We start from the raw sequence: 19005 nt of genomic DNA on the forward strand, positions 1-19005 counted from the left end.
CTCCAACCCAGATCATGCAGCTTTATTCATTTCCTCCATTCCCTTCCAGTGGTGCACATTCAATGCCCCAAATACAGTGATACTAGGATTTGGGGACAGAGTGCAACTTGGTGTGTATTTCATAGGACAGTAATTCTTTGTTTTCCTTTATGCCTGAATGTGATTCTTAATATAGAGAGCAGCTTGTTATTTTTTTCCTACTTTTTCAGCAGTAGTAAAGAATACCACTCTCTAAGGTAACACTCTTCTATGTTGAAGCATACTAATACATACATATAATTAGGCACTAAGGAGGACTGTACTATTTTTTGGAAAGATTTTAGCTATAGGATTGGAAAATAATCTTTCGTATGTGAAAATACATGTTACACGATGTCCTGTCTGTTATTTTTGTTCTATTTTTACTTCTAAGAAGATTGATGACCTGATTCAAAGAGAGGGCACCATTTCTTTTAAATATTTTCTTCCAACTATTTTCATGATGAAACAATTGGATTATACTGTCAATTTCTGGAAACTGAGTTATCAATTTTTTTCTTAATTTGGCAATAGCATAGGATAGAAGGTTGGGGGAAGACAGTTAAGCTGGATTTGTACATAATTCTGTTCTTCACCTGTATCTTTTTTTTTTTTTGGTATTTTTAGGGTCATACCTGTGGCATATGGGAATTTCCCAGGCTAGGGGTTTAATTGGAGCTGCAGCTGCCGGCCTACACCACAGCCACAGCAATGCCAGATCTGAGCTTTGTCTGTGACCTACACCACGAGCCGACAGCAATATCAGATCCTTAGCCCGCTGAGTGGAGCCAGGGGTCGAACCCACGTCCACATATACTAGTTGGGTTAATTACTGCTGAGCCATCATGGGAACCCTGACCTATATCTTTTAAGAATAATTTTTAGACATTCCTCCCCTTCTTAAGATGGCAGAAACCTCCAACATGACTCATTCATCACCAGTTTTCATTCTCTTAACACTAGAGTTTTAGTGATTTCAAAGTCTGCTTCCATTTTCAACTATTCTCTTGAGTGGTTTTTTGGTTTGGTTTGGTTTGGTTTTTAAATATTCTTCCTTTTTCAGGGTTCTTGATAGAACATGTCATGGTACATATCCAATGATATGGATCATACATAGTAGATGTATGATCTGCATTCCCACCAGCAATGAATGAGAGTTCCTGTTGCTCCACATCCTCACCAGCATCTATTTGGTGTTGTCAGTGTCTCAGATTATGGCCATTCTAATATGTGGATAGTGGTATCTCATTTTTGTTTTAGTTTGCATTTCCTTTAGGACATATCTTGTGGATCATGTTTTCATATACTTATTTGCCATCCCTATATTTTCTTTGGTGAAGTGTCTATTAAGGTCTTTAACCCATTGTTAATCTCATTGTCTATTTTCTTACTGTTCATTTCTAAGTTCTTAATATATTTTAGATAAGTCTGTTATCAGATCTTTTGCTATTCTAACAGTCTGTGGCTTGTGTTTTCATTCCTTGGAGCTTATTTTATTTTAATTTGATTAATTTTTGAACACATGGAATAGTCACATTGTGAAAAATTTTAAAGGTTATTGTATTCATTTCTTAGGGTTGCCATACAAAGTGCCACAAACTGTGGGTGGCTTTAAACAACAGACATTTATTCTGTCACAGTTTTGGAGGCTGTCAGTCTGGAATGAAGCTGTTGGCAAGGGCCCTGGTCTCTCTGAAGGATCTAGCAAAGAATTCTCCCTTGTCTGTTCTGGCTTCTGCTGGTTAGAAGTCCTTGGTGTTCCTCAGCTTGCAACTGTTTCACCCCAGTCTCTACCTTTGTCCTCACATGAGGTTCTCCCTGTGCACACCTCTTGTGTCTACACCCAATTTTCTCTCTTCTTATAAAGACATTAGTCATTGGATTAGGGTCTGCCTCAATCCACTATGATCTCACACTTACAGGCATGGGAAGGGGGTTTTAACATTTGAACATATATCTCCTTTGGGGGACGCAGTTCTATCCATACAGACGTAAGCATGTATAAATGAAAAGTTTCCCTCTTCTGTTGTCCCCAGATCACCCAGTTGCCCTCCTCAGATGTTACCCATGTTATTTTGGTTTATTTCAAATAGCTACAATCAGTCTAAAAATGATAATGGAGGGAAAGTCTCATTTTCTCCTTGAAGAGTCAGTCTTTTTCTCATCTGTTTCATTCATCAAAACTTCCTGATTTTTAGTCATCACATTTATCCCATGTCCTCTGCTGGGTTCAGGGATGGGGAAGAAAAGATGAAATGTTCAAGTACAAACTAAATTTAGTGAACCTATATTAATCATTGAGCGAAATATATTCTATATCCATGTGACTCCCTCATTAAGTGTCAGACATTGTGTGGGTATCACTTAATCACTCACTTGCTCTGGCACACAGTAGATTGTTGCTAGTTTTAAATCCTACTAATATTAAATCCTATAGAATTCGGTTGTGAGATTTCTTATTTAGTTACATGTTATTAAATGGCTTTGGAGAGTTCCCATTGCAGCTCAGCAGATTAGGAATACAGCTAGTATCCATGAGGATGTGGGTTCGATCCCTGGCCTCGCCCAGGGGCTTAAGGATCCTGAGTTGCTCCAAGTTTCAGCATAGGTTCGATGTGGCTTGGATCTGGCGTGGCTGTGGCTGTGGTGTAGGCTGGTAGCTGCAGGTTGGATTTGATCCCTAGCCCAGGAACTTCCATATGCCTCGGGTGGGGCTCTAAAAAGAAAAACTGGCTTTGGAATGAATTTTTTGTTATGTATGTATTATATTGTGAAAATTATTCTGTTAAAATAAGGCATTGCTAGAAGTTCCCTTGTGGCACAGTGAGATCTGGTGTTGCTGCAGCTGTGGTGTAGGCTGCAAATGTGGCTTGGGTTTGATTCCTGGCCTGGGAACTTCCATATGCTGCAGGCACAGCAAAAAAAAAGGTATTTTAGATGGAATTTATGAAGGCTAGTTCAGTTCTATGATATGTAACAAAATATCTTTCTAAAAATATAAAATATGTGCAAAAACTGTACATAATGCTGCATAGTTTTGTATTAAATCACCTGCCAATTCCTGGAGTAAGCGAGTAACATGTCTAACTTTGGTTAGCCTACAGTTTCCCATAAAGCTATTTAAAAAAAAATTACACGTCTCATTACTAGTATCCCCCAGATAAGAAAGGTTTAAAAGCAGGTTCAAAGGTATAAAAGCAGAAGTTAAACATTGAGTCAGAAGCCAGGCAATGAGTTAGGGCAAAAAGGTAGAACTTTTATGTTGTTTGTCTCTAATAGGAGGTGATTTCTTTTTGTTGTCATAGGAACCACTGGCTTGCTGTCTAAGAGGTGGTGAGGGGTAGAAGGTAGGAGAATGAGCCTGGGTTTTGGGATTAGACAGATATGGTGTGAATCCCAACACTACCACATCCTAGTTCTGTGACCTTAGACAAGGGGCTACATTTTCCTTTTCCCATTAAGGGGGAAGACATAGTTCCTATCCCTAAAGAATCTACTTGGAGGATGAAATTAGAAGATCTATGGCTATGTACCAAAAACATGATTTACTTTGAGTTATGCAGTGTTTGGAGGATATATTTTAAAGGAGGTAGAAGCCAGCCAATTGTGGACAATCCGGAAAGGCTTCATGAAGGAACTGGCATTTAGATAGGTCTTCATGGATTAGTTAGACTGACATTTGAAAACCTAATAGTGGGGAGCACCTTCCAGGTAGAGGAAAAAGCAAGATCAAAGGTATGGAAATAGGAAAGAAAGACATTTAAGGAACAGTAAGTGGCCTTATTTCCCCAGAGATAGTAGCAATTAAGCAGCTGTTTTGCTTTGTAGCCTGAGTGTTGTAAAGAGCCCAGTGGTACAGATAGTTTTAGCAGTGCTTTTAGTGGCTTTTGAGTAGACTCATGCATTTAATAATCGCTATGGCACCATTACCAAGTGCATAACTTTGTACTTGAATAAAATTTAGCTTTTTCTGGATGTTCTTAAAAATTTGGTCACTCTACTAAAGTGCCGGTTCACATAAGAGAATCTGTCATAGAGTGCCCAAACAATGGACTAGGGCCATTTTCATAAATACTTCAGGATTTCTAAATTATCTTCCCAAATTAATGTTGAGGGAAAGCTTAATAGATGAATATGATTTTAACATCGCTAATTAAGGTTAAACATTTCTTTACTCTTAACCTTGGAAAATTTACTGTGTTAATGTGCAGAGTCCTGTGGAGGGAGGTTTATTAGTGTGTAGCATTTCCTGAGCTTAGAGGACCTCAGAACTCTTTGGTCCTGAGTTCACACTTATATCTCACCAAGATGTTCTCTTCTAGTCATCAGAGTCCATGTTCGTATTACCTGTGGAGCTTTGTCCAGAGCAGATGTTCTACTTACCTTTTGTCTTTCCTTTATCCCCTTCCAGCCTATCAGACTTTTGGCAGTGTGGGGATGGAACTGGTACTTAGAAGGTTAGGAGCAGTGTAGGCTCCCTGGCTCTTTGGATATCTCCTGTCCACACCTCCAGCCTCTCACTCCCTATTTCCACCCCTTCCCTGACCTGACTTAAGGCAGCATAAATCATTCTGTCATTTGCCTGAACAGTTAAGACTCACTCTTCTAATCTCTAGATGCTAAACTTTTTAAGAAAAACCTTAGCAAAAAGTTGTGAAGAAAAATATAAATACCTAAATGTAGGTAAAGTTCATGTAGCTTATTGATCACTTCTAGAATAGCAGCAGGTCATTGGGATAGAGTGTTACATGTCTGGGTTATTATCATGTGAAGGAAATATATTTCAGAATCTGTAAGTTCCTTCCTCTCTCCCTCCCTCTCTTCCTCCCTTCCTCCTTCCTTCCTTCCACTGAACCTGCAGCATATGGAAGTTCCTGGGCTAGGGGTTGAATCAGAGCTACAGCTGCCACAATACACCAGATCCGAGCTGAATCTGCAACCTACACCACAGCTTGCAGCAATAAAGGATCCTTAATCCATTGAGTGAGGCCAGGGATTCAACCTGCATCCTCAGGGACACTATGTCCAGTTTTTAACCTGCTAAGACACAACAGGAACTCCTTACAAGTTTATTTCTAAGCCTAATCAACTTCTCTGAGAGTGTTTTAAACCCATATTAATATATCTTCAAACCAAACAATGCAGCATGTAGAAAACTTTCAGCAACAGATTGAGGTTTGATATTCTGAAATGTGAGTAAACTGAGCTCATAATTTGGCTGAGAATTATCAGGGGTCTGCTCAGCAACTGATATTACTTCTCTTTGGATGTTTCTTTTTTCATCTTTTTTTAACCTCATTGCTAAGAGGCTTACTTTAAAAAAATTTTTTTAAATGATTTTTATTTTTTCCATTATAGCTGTTTACAGTGCTATGTCAATTTTCTACTGTACAGCAAGGTGACCCAGTCACACACACACACACACACACACACACACACACACACACACACACATATATATGTATGTATGCTCTTTTTTCTCACATTATCATGCTCCATCATAAGTGACTGGATGTAGTTCCCAGTGCTATACAGCAGGATCTCATTGCTTATTCATTCCAAAGGCTATAGTTTGCATCTATTAACCCCAAATTCTCAGTCCATCCCACTCCCTCCCCTCCCCCTTGGAAACCACAAGTCTGTTCTCCATGTCCATGATTTTCTTTTCTGTGGAAAAGTTCATTTGTTCCATATATTAGATTCCAAATATGGGTGAAATCATACAGTATTTGTCTTTCTCTTTCTGACTTACTTCACTTAATATGAGAGACTCTAGTTCCATCCATGTTGCTGCAAATGGCATTATTTTGTTCATTTTTTATGACTGAGTAGTATTCCATTGTGTATATATACCACATCTTCTTAATCCATTCATCTCTCAATGGACATATAGATTGTTTCCATGTCTTGGCTGTTGCAAATAGTGCTGCAGTGAACAAACGGGTGGATGTGTCTTTTTCAAGGAAAGTTTTGTCCACATATATGACCAAGAGTGGGATTTCTGGGTCATATGGTAGTTCTGTATTTAGTTTTCTGAGGTACCTCCATACTATTTTCCATAGTAGTTGTACCAATTTACATTCCCACCAACAGTGTAGGAGGGTTCCCTTTTCTCCACACCCTCTCCAGCATTTGTTTTTTGTGGACTTATTAATGATGGCCATTCTGGCTGGTGTGAGGTGGTACCTCATAGTAGTTTTGATTTGCATTTCTCTAATAATCAGTGATGTTTGAGCTTTTTTTCATGTGCTTGTTGGCCATCTGTATATCTTCTTTGGAGAAATGTCTATTCAGGTCTTCTGCCTATTTTTCAGTTGGGTTTTTGGCTTTTTTGCTGTTGAGTTATATAGGTTGTTTGCATATTTTAGAGATTAAGCCCTTGTCAGTTGCATTGTTTGAAACTATTTTCTCCATTCTGTAGGTTGCTTCCCCCCCCCCCATGGTTTCCTTTGCTGCACAAAAGCTTGTCAGTTTGATTACGTCCCATTAGTTTATTTTGCTTTTATTTCTGTTGCCTTGGGAGTTTGTTTCCTAATTCTTAACACTTTTTAAAAAGATCAGAAAGAAGATAAAATTCAAGTTTTTACTACATGTCATCATCTCTGGAAGCAGAGGAGATTACAATTAATCATTAGATTCTTGGTATTTTTAATCATTAGATTCCTGGAATTTATTGATAATAGGATAATAGCTATCAGTCATTTCAGTAGAAATCATTATTCTTTTGGCTGTAGAAGTGTATTTTTTTTAACCTAAGAGTTTTTTATTTTGAAGAAGGTCCCCATAGTAATTTTTTCTTAGTAGTTTTCAGATAAAATTATATAATACAAATAAAATGAATGTTATATAATTTATATATAATATTAATTATACAATATATATAATCAATGTGTGTTAAATGTAGTGTCATGTAGCAGATAAGACTGTCTTCAGTAATTCTCAGAAGCAAGATACCTTCGCTTCCTGACTGAATACCTCAAAATATACTGAGCTTCCTTTCCTCTCATCATCAAAATGCATATACTTTTTGTTGGAAATTATAACATCTCTCCTTTTTTTGATGGATAAAAATTTTCTCTATATAGAAGGCAGGGAACCAATATAGGGAAATGCCTAAAGGAGTGTGTATAAATTGCCAAAATTTATACCTCCTGAGATGTTTCTAAAAGCATCATAAATAGCATGGAATGAATGTCTTTCCTCCAGCTGAAATATTGAAATAGCTCACTCAGCACTTTTGTTAAATAATATCCCTAGGACATGAACCAAATAGCATTTTCTGTTCGATCTCATCTGTCATTTTCCTGATTCCACAAACCAGTTTGCAGTTGTCAAAATGTGGAGGTGAAAGTGAATGAAATTGTTTTTATTTACAGAGCTTCCTAAATCAAACTAATAAACCAAGATTAACCCCTGCCCTCCCTGCCCCGTTAGACTTGTCAGTAGTTCCAAAGTAAAGATTTGTCCCTATGAGTTTCTAGGTCATCTTTAACCTTCTTTGTAGTTGAAGACAATATAATGTGCTTGGAGGCCATTTCAGCTGAATTATATAATTTGTTTTATAAATTTTGCCAAAGTGAAATTATGTTGGGCCTTGGATAATTATTGTAGCAACCTATACAACCTATAAGAACTCTACACTGAAACTCTGTTGCATTGCTATTTTAATATCTCCAGCATTGCAAGAAAGATTTAGATTGATTTCTGTTTCTGTTGCAAGTGCTTCTAATATGAGTGTGCCTTCAAGGTGTGGAAGATACATGAAAATGCGCTTTGAAACACCAAAGTGCTATGTAAGTGTTAGGTGTTGATTGATTTCGTGGAACTTGACTTATCTGTTCTGTGTGTATTTTAGGGTTTTTAAATGTACAATTTTTATTATATTCTATTAAGGGGAAATGGGTCATGCAGTCTTTTGAATTCCTTCTCATATGTCCAAAAGTTTGAGAATTAATAGACTCAATTTTAGAAAAGAAGGGACCCATAATTATTGCCCAGTTGAGTTTATTCATTTTTCAGGTCAGAAACAAAGACCTAGAGAGGTGAGGTACCTTGCCACAGATCACAAAGCTAGTGGTGGAGCTGAAATAGGAACCACCTAATCCCTGGATCCCTGCCTTATTCATTCTTCAATTCAATAGATGTGGAAATCTTATTTAGCAATGACATAAATAATCAGAAAGAATCCTGGCTTTGCCCATTTTGTTAGCATACTCCTTTTTCTGTCTTCCTTTCCTTTCCTTCCCTCCCACTGGCAGCATATGGAAGTTCCCAGGCTAGGGGTCAGATCTGAGTTGCAGTAGTGAGCCTACACTACAGCAACATGGGATCCTGTGTCTGCAACCTACACCACAGCTCACTGTAATGCCAGATCCTTAACCTGCTGAGTGAGGCCAGGGATCAAACTTGTGTCCTCATCAATGCTAGTCAGATTCGTTTCTGCTGAGCCATGACGAGAACTCTGTTCCTTCATTTCTTTTAATAAAATATATACTCAATAAGAAATATGCCCTCAGGAGATTTGATTTTCCCATAATCAGGCATCACTGAGTTCAGTTTAGAAGTATGGATTTAATGATTTTGACATTCAATGAAATTGACAGAACACTGTAAATCAACTCTAATAAAAATTTTAAAAATTGATTCATCTGTACATTTTTTTTAAAAGCTTAATTTTTACTCTTATTTTCCATTTATGCTTTTCTTTTTCTCTAGGGATCATATTTAAGTATTCAAAGTTAAGAACTGAGTCTTGGGCAAATGCTTCCCTAAAAATTATATTTTTTAAAAGGAAGTTTATTTCCATTTACTCATAGCAAATGAATTCTTAGGATAAGAATGTGTTGTCTTAAAGATTGATGACATGTTCAAAATGGTAACCTTGCTACCCCCTTTAAAAAGTAAGTATAGCAGCCGTTGTGAGCAATGATGCTTCACATTTCATTTTCCACTACCAGAGTGTTTTAAAAGGACGAAAATCATTCTTTACAATATTATGGTCAAAAAGAAAAGATATTTATTGGCTGAGAGCCTTGTGTTTCGAATAGCTCTGTCTGGAGCTATGGTGGAAATTTTGGCAGAATCATAACTCAAGTTGACATTAATGGGAATCACTTCATTATGGTCTTGTCTAGTCTTATTAGAAGGTCATTTGGAAATGTTAGATAATCAGATGGCTCTATGACCAAGTAGAAATAGTGCTTTATTTTTTGTGTTTTAACTTTTGGGTGCTCACAGGGAGTGTAGCTTCCTGCACACCCTTTCTTTGACCGTTAACACCTCTTAATAGCTGTCATGATGACTGGTCAAGTCACAGTCAATGGCTGACATTTCTATTATTACCAACTTCTGTAGAGGTTCATTATCAGGTGATGTCTCCGAACTCTCTGATGGGATAGTCCCTTTTTGCTTTTCTTAGATGTCTGGTAGGACCCCACCATGCATCTCTAGAGAGGACCTGGTCTTTACCCTTATTCTTAATATAAAGGAAGGAGTCAAGGAGACCAAGTGAGTTCAGTGCTAGCATTGGCTAGCAGCTAATGAGATTTAAAACTTTGAACAGGTGACTTCTCTCTAGACTTCATTTTCCTGATTTGTAATATGTGATTTATATTAGGTGATCCTAAGATTCTATAATTCATCAAAATTCATCTGCCAGAATGGCACTGTGGTAATTAGGTAGACTGACAGCTGGATACAGGGAAATGGCAGAGCTAAAAGCTCCAGTCTACACGATCCCTGGCGAACATTCATGTTTGCATATTTTAATAATAATATTCTCAGCATCCCACCTTCACCCAGTCACTCACTGAGCAAGAACCTTTCTCCCCCTTAACATTTTACAACTGTGTAATTTAATGAAATCCATTAGTACCAACAAAATGGAGTAACAGTGATATTTTAATACACTTTTAATATTATTTCTAGGATTTGAAAAACCAAATGAAAGATTTTTAGCTTTGACTTTTAAGGAAGAAAAAAAAATCATCTGTCTTTATTTAATGGAGGAAAAAAGATCTCCAATAAAGAATAATGCCTCAGAATTGCCGTTCTCTTCACATTTGCTCCTATTTTGGCATGTGGGAACTCATGTGTTCCCAAGCAGAAAATGGAAGGTGACACATTAAATGAAGGGTCATTCTAAAAAACAAAGTGTAGACAAAATCGCTTTACTCTCAGGGTAGTCATGAAGTAAAAAACCAAAATAATAGCTTATTCATAGCTAATATTTGGAGATATTCCTTAAGTCCAAAAAGGTCAGAGGGAAATCCAGCAAATGTCAACACTGTTTGTCAGGTGGGAAAACTCACAACGTCTCCTGAGGAATTTAATTTATATTAATGAGGAGTGAGACCTTCCGAGGGCTCTCTCAGAGATTGCTCTGGTGCCAATTTTAATGATCTAACTTCATGAAAAGGATTCCTAACAAATTATTCAGCAAGATAACCTCATATAAGATTGCTCTTTAATCTCGAAGCCTTAGTTACTCTGGCCTCTGCTGAACCTGGGTCACATACTGGGGCTTCTTGAGGACCAGCTTCACTTAATTGATAGCTTGCTGTCATATCTCGTCCTTGTTGGGTTATCAAGGGGACCAGGCCAACCAAAGTGAGATTCTGATAGTAAAATTCTGATTCAATTCAGCAGACATTTATGAAGAGTTATAATTGAGGTAAATGGGAGTGACAACAGGAGCTACTGTTTATCTGCACATGTGCCGGACTCCCCACTAAGTGTCTTATATTCCCAGTTTCTGATCTTTAACAACTTTACAGAATTACAGATGTGGGAAAGGAGACTCAGAGATGTTAAGTAACTGGCAAAACCAGGATTTGATAGGTCTGTTTGTCTCCAGTATCCATGGTTTTCCACATTTACCTGTCTCATAGGTTTTTCCTTTATTCCTCCTCTCTTTTTTAAAAAAATATTTATTGAAGTTTACGGTGCTGTCTGTGTTAATTTCTGCTGTACAGCAAAATGACTCAGATATATATGCTGTTTCATATTCTTTTCCATTATGGTTTATCACAGGACATTGAATATTGTTCCCTGTGCTATACAGTATATTCCTCTAATTTCTCAATGTTCCCAATAGCTTCCCTTTATCTAGCACTGGCTATGTTTCAGATATTGTACTTGGAGTTTTATTCTGTAAGCCTACTAAATAGATGATACTAATTACTCTTATAATAAGGAGGATTAGACTAATTACTCGTATAATGAGAAAGGAGGATTAGAGAAGGTTAAGCAGTTTGCCCCAAGTCATATAGCTAGAAAATAGCAGGGCTAGGATTCTAACCTAGGTCTATCTGATCTCTCAACTGTATGCTCTTACCATTAGAGAACAGTGACTCCAACAGTACAGTGCCCCGAGTTAGTAGAGGGGTGGAACAGGGCCCCTACACTGTAGTAGCAGGAAATCCAGTGGGTTGAGATAGACATGAACTCAAGTGTCTGTAAAACCAAGCAGAATGATGTAAGTGTGAAATTAAGGGATTTCTAAAAGGTGCTTGGAAAGTACAGTTAGGAAAATTAATGTCACATAGAAGGTGCAGAGTTTTGCCAAGATGGAGGCATTTAATGAATTGAATTTCAAAATGAAACACATTTCAGACCAAGAAACTAGCTTCCCTTTGAGTACAGCTTTGGCTACATTCCTTGGATTTGAGTGTATAGGTTTTTTTTGTTATTTAAAATAGTTTGAATTAAACTAAAACTTTCATTTAAATTTCTCAGTGACTCATGACTTATTTCCTGTGTCAGAATCTCTAATTGGTTAGATTTTCTAATCTAGTAAGCTGTTTTGATTTGTATTGTCTTTGGGTCAGAGAGAAATCACTGAACCATTCTTAGTTTAGGAATTTATTAAAGTTTTATATGTGGCTTATTAAATGATCAATTTTTAGAAATACTCTATGGATATTTGAAATGAATATTCAGATGTAGATGAGTTTTCTAAAGAGCCAAAGTTACAAGCTTGTTTGTTAATCAGGTTTATTAATTGGAGTATTCTGATACTCACTTATTTTTTCTTTATCTGAGGACTTTACAAATTCTGAGACAGTCTCCCACTGGTATTTTGGATTCATGAGATTACTTTTATATCAGAAAAAATATACGGGATTGAAGGGGGAACAGTTAAGTTTTTTGATATAATATATGCCTAAGCAAAAATATACCAGTTTATATAGAATAATATGAAAACTACCTATATTTACAAAATGTTTTGGTATTTAAGTATTGCAGCATTTGGCATTACTAATCAGAAAAGGAAAGATCAGCACCATGAATAAATTTTTGTGACATTTTTTAATTGATAGTAATGAATAAAAGAGAGGCTACCTACCAAAAGCTAATCAACTTTATTAAGAAACTTGTTGGGAGTTCCAGTCATGGGTCAGTGGTTGATGAATCCGATTGGAACCATGAGGTTACAGGTTTGATCCCTGGCCTTACTCAGTGGGTTAAGGATCCAGCATTGCCATGAGCTGTGGTATAGGTCACAGACACAGCTCAGAACTGGCCTTCCTGTGGCTGTGGCGTAGGCTGGCGGCTACAGCTCCAGTTAGACCCCTAGCCTGGGAACCTCCACATGCCGAGGCAGCGGCCCAAAAAATGGCAAAAAGACAAAAAAGAAAAAGAAAAAAAAAGAAACTTGTTGCTTAGAGTTTGTAGGAAAAATGAATTATGAAAGGATCTATCTTCCACTTATGAAAGGATCTCTAGGGTATTATTGTAAGATTGTTTTATAGTGGATAAATGAAAGCCAGGGAGAAAGACAACTGGATGTTATGTGGATGGGTAAAAATTTGTTTGGTTGCTAGTCTTCTACCCCAACCCTCATGGGTATGGAGACAGTGTGGATAATGGATATGGCATACCTTCCAGCATTCTAAAACAGTGTTTTCAAAGAGTGGTCCACTGACTTAGCCGCATCAGTATCAACATCAGCATCACCTGGGAACTCTTAGAAGGCAAATTCTACTTAGGGAGGGAGCTTTCTGCATTTAAGAAGCCCTCCAGGTAATTCTGATGCATGCTAAAATTTGAGAACCACTGTTCTTTAGGAAGGGATCCTTAAAGTTTAATATCTATAGTAGTCCTCTCTGGTGTTGAAAGTCTTTCCTATATATGTATAATAGAAGGGAATAGTTTGTATCTTTTTACTCTGATCTGTCTTTGTAACATCTAGATGAGGTTGCCAGGGAGTGTGAGGCATAGAACTTAAATGTTTAAAGGCTATGGGAGGTAGTGTCAAGAATAGAATCAGGTCTTCTAGATTCAGAAACTCTATCAGTGGTAACAATGTAGGCTCAGATTTTCCTGTCAACAAACTGACAAATTGTAAAAATTAATCATAGAAGATTTTTGTTGATGCTTTTGTTTTTCTTTTAATGATCCAAAAGGTAATTAATATTAGTTAAAATTGTTAATTAAAAATTTTCTTGCTGTTGTTTTACTTTTTTGTTTGTCACACCCCATTGCAATTTGTTCTTTGTTCTAGGTACCCTGTACTAGCAAATAAAACCTTTTGGCTGGTGAGTCCAGGGGACTAAGGTCCTCTAATAGTTACTTTTAACTGAGCCCTATCTTACTTTTAAAGGTAAGACAAATCAAGTTCAGTACTTTAAGACATTTATTTGATTTCATTTTTTTTCTCTTGAAGATATTTATTTTCCAGTAGTTGAGGTGAAGTGAAAGCCACCACCACCCCCCAAAAAAATTCAAGAACATGGTGTTTGAGGACAAAAATCTGTTGAGGTTTAGAACAGCACAACTGTGAATAAAATTTACTGTTAGAGCAAATAGTATGAACAGTGGAAACTCATAGTGTTCCAGAAGCTGATGTGAATGGAAAACTCATCAGCTAAAGCAATTTATCAGCTGAATGAATCCATTTTCTTGTACAAACTGTAAATATAGGACATACCATACAAAAGCAAGCCTTTCTTAGGTTAATATCTATTAGAACAGGTTTTGGGGAAAAAAAAAATTCATTTCAATGTCACTAAGTTACATTTTCTAAATTTGAGGTAGTTCTGTGTTTGGGGATTAAATTGCTCTTTAGTGGACAGAAGCTAACTAAAATAAAACATGTTAATTATGGGTTTTTAAAAAAAATCATAGTACTTTTTCAAATAATTTGTTTTTAGTTAACTCTTTAGTGTAGCATATAAGTTCTTGTCCTCAATCTATTATTAGAATTTTAATTCTAGGCATTTCTCCCTCTTTTTCCTCTCTCCATTTCTTTTTAAATATACCCTTTAACCTTTAAAAAAATTGTTATGAGGGGTGTGTGTGGTTTTTATAGCAGAATAAAATCCCAGATAAACCCTCATTGACTTTTTTCTCTTACAAGCAAATAATCTCAGTTTTAAACAAGTTTTCTATGTCTTTTCTTTACTCGTTTTTTAAGAGCTGCACATGAGGTATGTGGAAGTCCCATGATAGGGGTTTAATCGGATCCCACAGCCACAGCAGCATGGGATCCTAGCTATATCTGTGACCTACACCACAGCTCATGGCAACTCAGGATCTTTAACCTATTGAGCAAGGCCAGGGATCAAACTGGAATCCTCATGGATACTTGTCAGGTTCTTAACCCACTGAACCACAATAGGAACTCCAAAATCGGTTTTCTGTTTCAGTTTACGTACAGACAACTATCCATATTTTGGAAGCCTATTCTAGACTCTGAAGCCAGAATAGACAGGATCTGATTTGGAGTGTTTCATGGATTTGCACAAGGAGCTAATGAGGCAAGGGTATTGGTTTGATATCTTTAGGAATCATTTGCTTCCCACTTTTCTGTTCTTCAGGTAAGGCCTGGGGCTTCATCCTAACCAGACATTTAGTACATTTTTTATTCCAGTAACATCATCATCATCATCACCATCATCAGTAATGACATTTAGGACTTACAATGTGCTAAGCATTATACTAGGTGATTTGTACATATTATGTGGTTTGTCTTCATAGCAATCTTATTGTAAAAGGGATATTGTTGTCTCCATTTTAGAAGGGAAAACAGAAGCTCAGAGCAGTTAGCAACTTGTCCATTGTGACAGTTAGAAAGTGACAGCACTGGGATTTGAACCCAGATTTATTGGATTTCAGAGCCACAGCTCTTAAGCATTAGGCTGTAACACTTCACGAGAGATTCATTATGATACCAGGAAAAAGATTTCAAACATGATATATGGGAAATAAAGACATAATCCACAGCTGAAAATTGCTTTAGAGAGGTCTAGGATAATATGCTTATATTTCTAAAAAGAGAAAGCAGAGGCCTAGAAAAGTCATAGGATATGTTCGTGTTCACACAGCTAGTGTAGGGTAGAGCCAACCCACAGCCCAGGTCTCTTCACTTTTACAGTGGTGCCATTTCCACATACCCCCCCCCCCCACTTGGTGTATCTATCCTCCATTAAAAGGAAGTACTGAGTATCATTCCAGCATAGAAGAGGGACAAGTGCTAAGGATAAGACTATGGTCTACTGCATTGGGAAGGTAAGGTCAAGTCTTTAGGCCAAATTCTTTCTGACCTGGTATCAGTGTACTTGCTATCACTGGCCATTATATCACTGGCGATTAGATCTTTTACACTATGTTTACTTGCAGTAGCTTAATGTCCTAGGCACATTATATTATGAGAGTGGAGAGGAAGGGAAGAGACATCTTTCATGAGAGGAGCGATTCCCTGTGCTGTTACTGGAGTGCACCTGTGATGTGAGATGTAAATCTGAGGTCCCTCCATCATCTTGCTTGCCTAGTATCTCATGTTGTGATCCCCTTGCCGTGTTGTGTATGATTTTGGTGTTGAAAGGTAAGTGATTTTTGAAGTTCCCGTCATGGCTCAGGGGAAACAAATCTGACTAGTATCCATGAGGGCTCAGGTTTGATCCCTGACCTCACTCAGTGGTTAAGGATCCGGCGTGGCCATGAGCTGTGGTGTAGGTTGCAGACACTTCTCAGATCTGGTGTTGCTGTGGCTGTGGTGTAGGAGGGCAGCTACATCTCAGATTCGACCCCCAGCTTGGGAACTTCCATATGCCAATGGTGCAGCTCTTAAAAAAAAAAAAGAGGGAGAAAAGAAAAGTGATTTTTGTATAACATGTTCCAACTTCTGGTTCACATCAGAAAAAGAAAGGTCTGTTCTGTTCTGGTACTGGAGGAAATCCTGGCCAGGTTGGGCTCACTGAGAGAGGTTATGATCTGTATTTCCATAATCCTTTCTTTGTGTGTGTGTGTGTGTGTGTGTCTTTTGTCTTTTTTTTTTTCCTAGGGCCACACCCGAGACATGTGGAGGTTACCAGGCTAGGGGTCTAATTGGAGCTGTAGCCGCTGCCCTATGCCACAGCCACAGCAACACAGGATCCAAGCCGCGTCTGTGACCTACACCACAGCTCACAGCAACGCTGGATCCTTAACCCACTGAGCAAGGCCAGGGATCAAACCCACAACCTCATGGTTCCTAGTCGGATTCATTAACCACTGAGCCATGACAGGAACTCTTCCATGATCCTTCCTAAGGATCATGAGGGTGATTTTGACTGTGTGATTTGCTAAACCTAACCTCATATAAGGTTATTCCATGGAATGTCTTTTTGCATTTCCCCTTCCAGGTCTAATACATAACAGTGTCTTTCTGAATAAGTGTTCTTCCCACTGTGGCCCTACACTGTCCAACCACAGAGACCATGTTCTGTCCATTGGTCATGCTCAATCTCATTACACTCCAGACTGAATCCTGTTCCCCTTGGACCGTTAGGTTCTTACAGGTTGACACTGATTCTTTGATAAATGTGGAATATTGGCCTTCCAGTCACTTGAGTGCCCATCTAATAGTTCCAAGAACTCTACTTATTTTCCTAATCTTTCAGTGACTCCTCCCTCTTGCCCCCATCATTGAAGTTAAGCTTACAAATCACTAACTTCTAGGATTATCATGTTTTAATCATCATAACCAAAACCATAATCATTGTATGTTTATGATTTCTATATATTATAGATACTTTGTTTTAAACAATTATGACAAGTAGTCATTAAGAGACTTATGCCACTTCTTTTAGTATCTTAAGAGTAAGTAATAAAATCTATTTGAAATCGAAATAGTTTTTTATATTATCTTTCATTTTTTCTCTTCCTTAGACCCTATTCCCATATGCTTTTTGATGGGAAAAATAGAATTGGAGAAAACATATTTTAAAATCCTCTTAAAATATCACATTATTTGTAAGTCAATTTTCTCATTTTACTTGGGTGTTTTATATTTTATTTTCTCATTTAAGCCTTTTAAAATCTTAGCCTTAGTTGTCCTTTATAAATCGGTTTTAGCCTCTCATTTCTGTATTGTTTGCTCTTGGGCTTCTGTTCACTGAACAATTTCTAATTTTAGCTAGACTTCTATTTCCTGTTCCTTTTTAACAGGAATTTTTTTTTTTTTAAGGAAAAGCCACACATTCTGTTGTTTTAAAATTTTATATCCTTCCCTTGGTACTATTAGTTTCTGCAGATTGTATTTCTATAGGACTATCAACTAAAAAAATAAGAAAGAACTGAGTTAGCTATTTGGTGATGTATGTGTATTAGTTATCTATTGCTGTATAACAAATTATGCTAGAAGTTTACAGCTTAACCATTTATAGCCATTTATTTTATCACAGTTTTGGTGGCTTAAGATTCCAGGCACAGCTTACCTGGGTGCTTCTGATTCAAGATCTCTCATGTGGGTACCAGTCAGAGTGTTGACTGGAGATTGAAGGCTCCTGTGAAGTCTTGACTGGGGAAGGATCCACTTCTAAGCTTACTTATTTGATCATTGGCAGAATTTAATTCCTTGTGGGCTGTTGGACTAAAGGCCTCAGTTACTCATTCTGTTGGTCAGAGGCATCCCACAATTTCTTGCCATATGGACCTTCATAGGGCAGATTACAATATGGCATCTGGCTTCTTTCAGAGCAAGCAAGTGAGAGCAAGACAGAGCACCCAAGATGAAAACCATAGTCTTTCTATAACTCCAGAATCATCACTTTTGCCATATTCTCTTTGAAGTAAATTACTTGTTTCAGCCCACATTCAAGGGGAGGGTATTATGCAAGGGCATAAATACGAAGACGCAGAAAATATTGAGGGCAGATATCTTTGGGGCCACATATGACTGTATGTATGTTGGGAGATAACATAATACATAGTTGGATGCAACAAAAGCATAGCTTCCATAGAACACAGAGGGCAGACAAGTTTGAGATAATACCTTGGATAATAACACTAAAACAGGAGCAGGGCTTTGTAAAAATGTAGATAATGAGAAATAAGTAATTTAGGATAAAAATTGAAGGTAACTTCCTTATTAAAATTAATTCCAGTCTACTTAGAAAAAAAAACATATCAAAAACTAAGAATAATTAAGCAATAATATTTAGGAAGTTATCATAAGATTTAAGAAAGTATCTATATGCTTTTTTTGTTTTTCTCTAAATCTTACATTTTTTTATTCTGTGCTTCCTCATCTTTCTTAATTGGCCACATAGTATTTTTGCTCTTAGGTATATGTGTATTATTTTGTATTTGTTTTATTGTATTTATTGCTGAGATTCAGTTATTTTCTTCATCATAAACTACCTTGCCAAATTCCTTTCCAAGTATTGTCACTATGTTTAATGAAAGGACCATTTACAAAAGTGTGACGCAGTTAAGGGAAATCAAAAAGGGATGGTGAATGACTCCTGGGCTAGCAGTAGTGGGAAGCTGTTGCTACCCCTAAACCTTAAGGGGAAGAGGTGTCATGTTATTGGAAACAGGGAGAGCTGAAGATATGAGAGGGGAGCTGTTCAACTGGAGGAGGGACATAGCCATTGCCAGCCTGTGGTCTAGCAGGGAGGAATCCAAAGAGATAAATACCTCAGTTGAACTCTCCTCTCACCCTCTCATCTCCTGCTTCCCATCAGTCAGACTCAGTGAGAGGCCAGAAGGCCAGGAGTCAGT

At 37.4% G+C, this 19005-nt stretch overlaps 1 protein-coding gene across 3 annotated transcripts in view; it reads left to right on the forward strand.

Moving 5' to 3' along the window:
- The window catches only part of PPM1L (protein phosphatase, Mg2+/Mn2+ dependent 1L), a 317524-nt gene that overhangs the window by 137300 nt on the left and 161219 nt on the right, over window positions 1-19005 (forward strand). The window contains exon 1 of one of the 3 annotated variants that reach the window (XM_021069739.1): window positions 13599-13621. The exons of the other annotated variants lie outside the window; for them this stretch is intronic. The gene's annotated coding sequence lies outside the window, so the exon portion shown is untranslated. Of the gene's footprint in view, window positions 1-13598; window positions 13622-19005 lie in introns of those variants that run through there. 3 annotated transcript variants of the gene reach the window in all.

This window comes from Sus scrofa, chromosome 13, assembly GCF_000003025.6.
Source record: "Sus scrofa isolate TJ Tabasco breed Duroc chromosome 13, Sscrofa11.1, whole genome shotgun sequence".
Lineage (NCBI taxonomy): Eukaryota > Metazoa > Chordata > Mammalia > Artiodactyla > Suidae > Sus > Sus scrofa.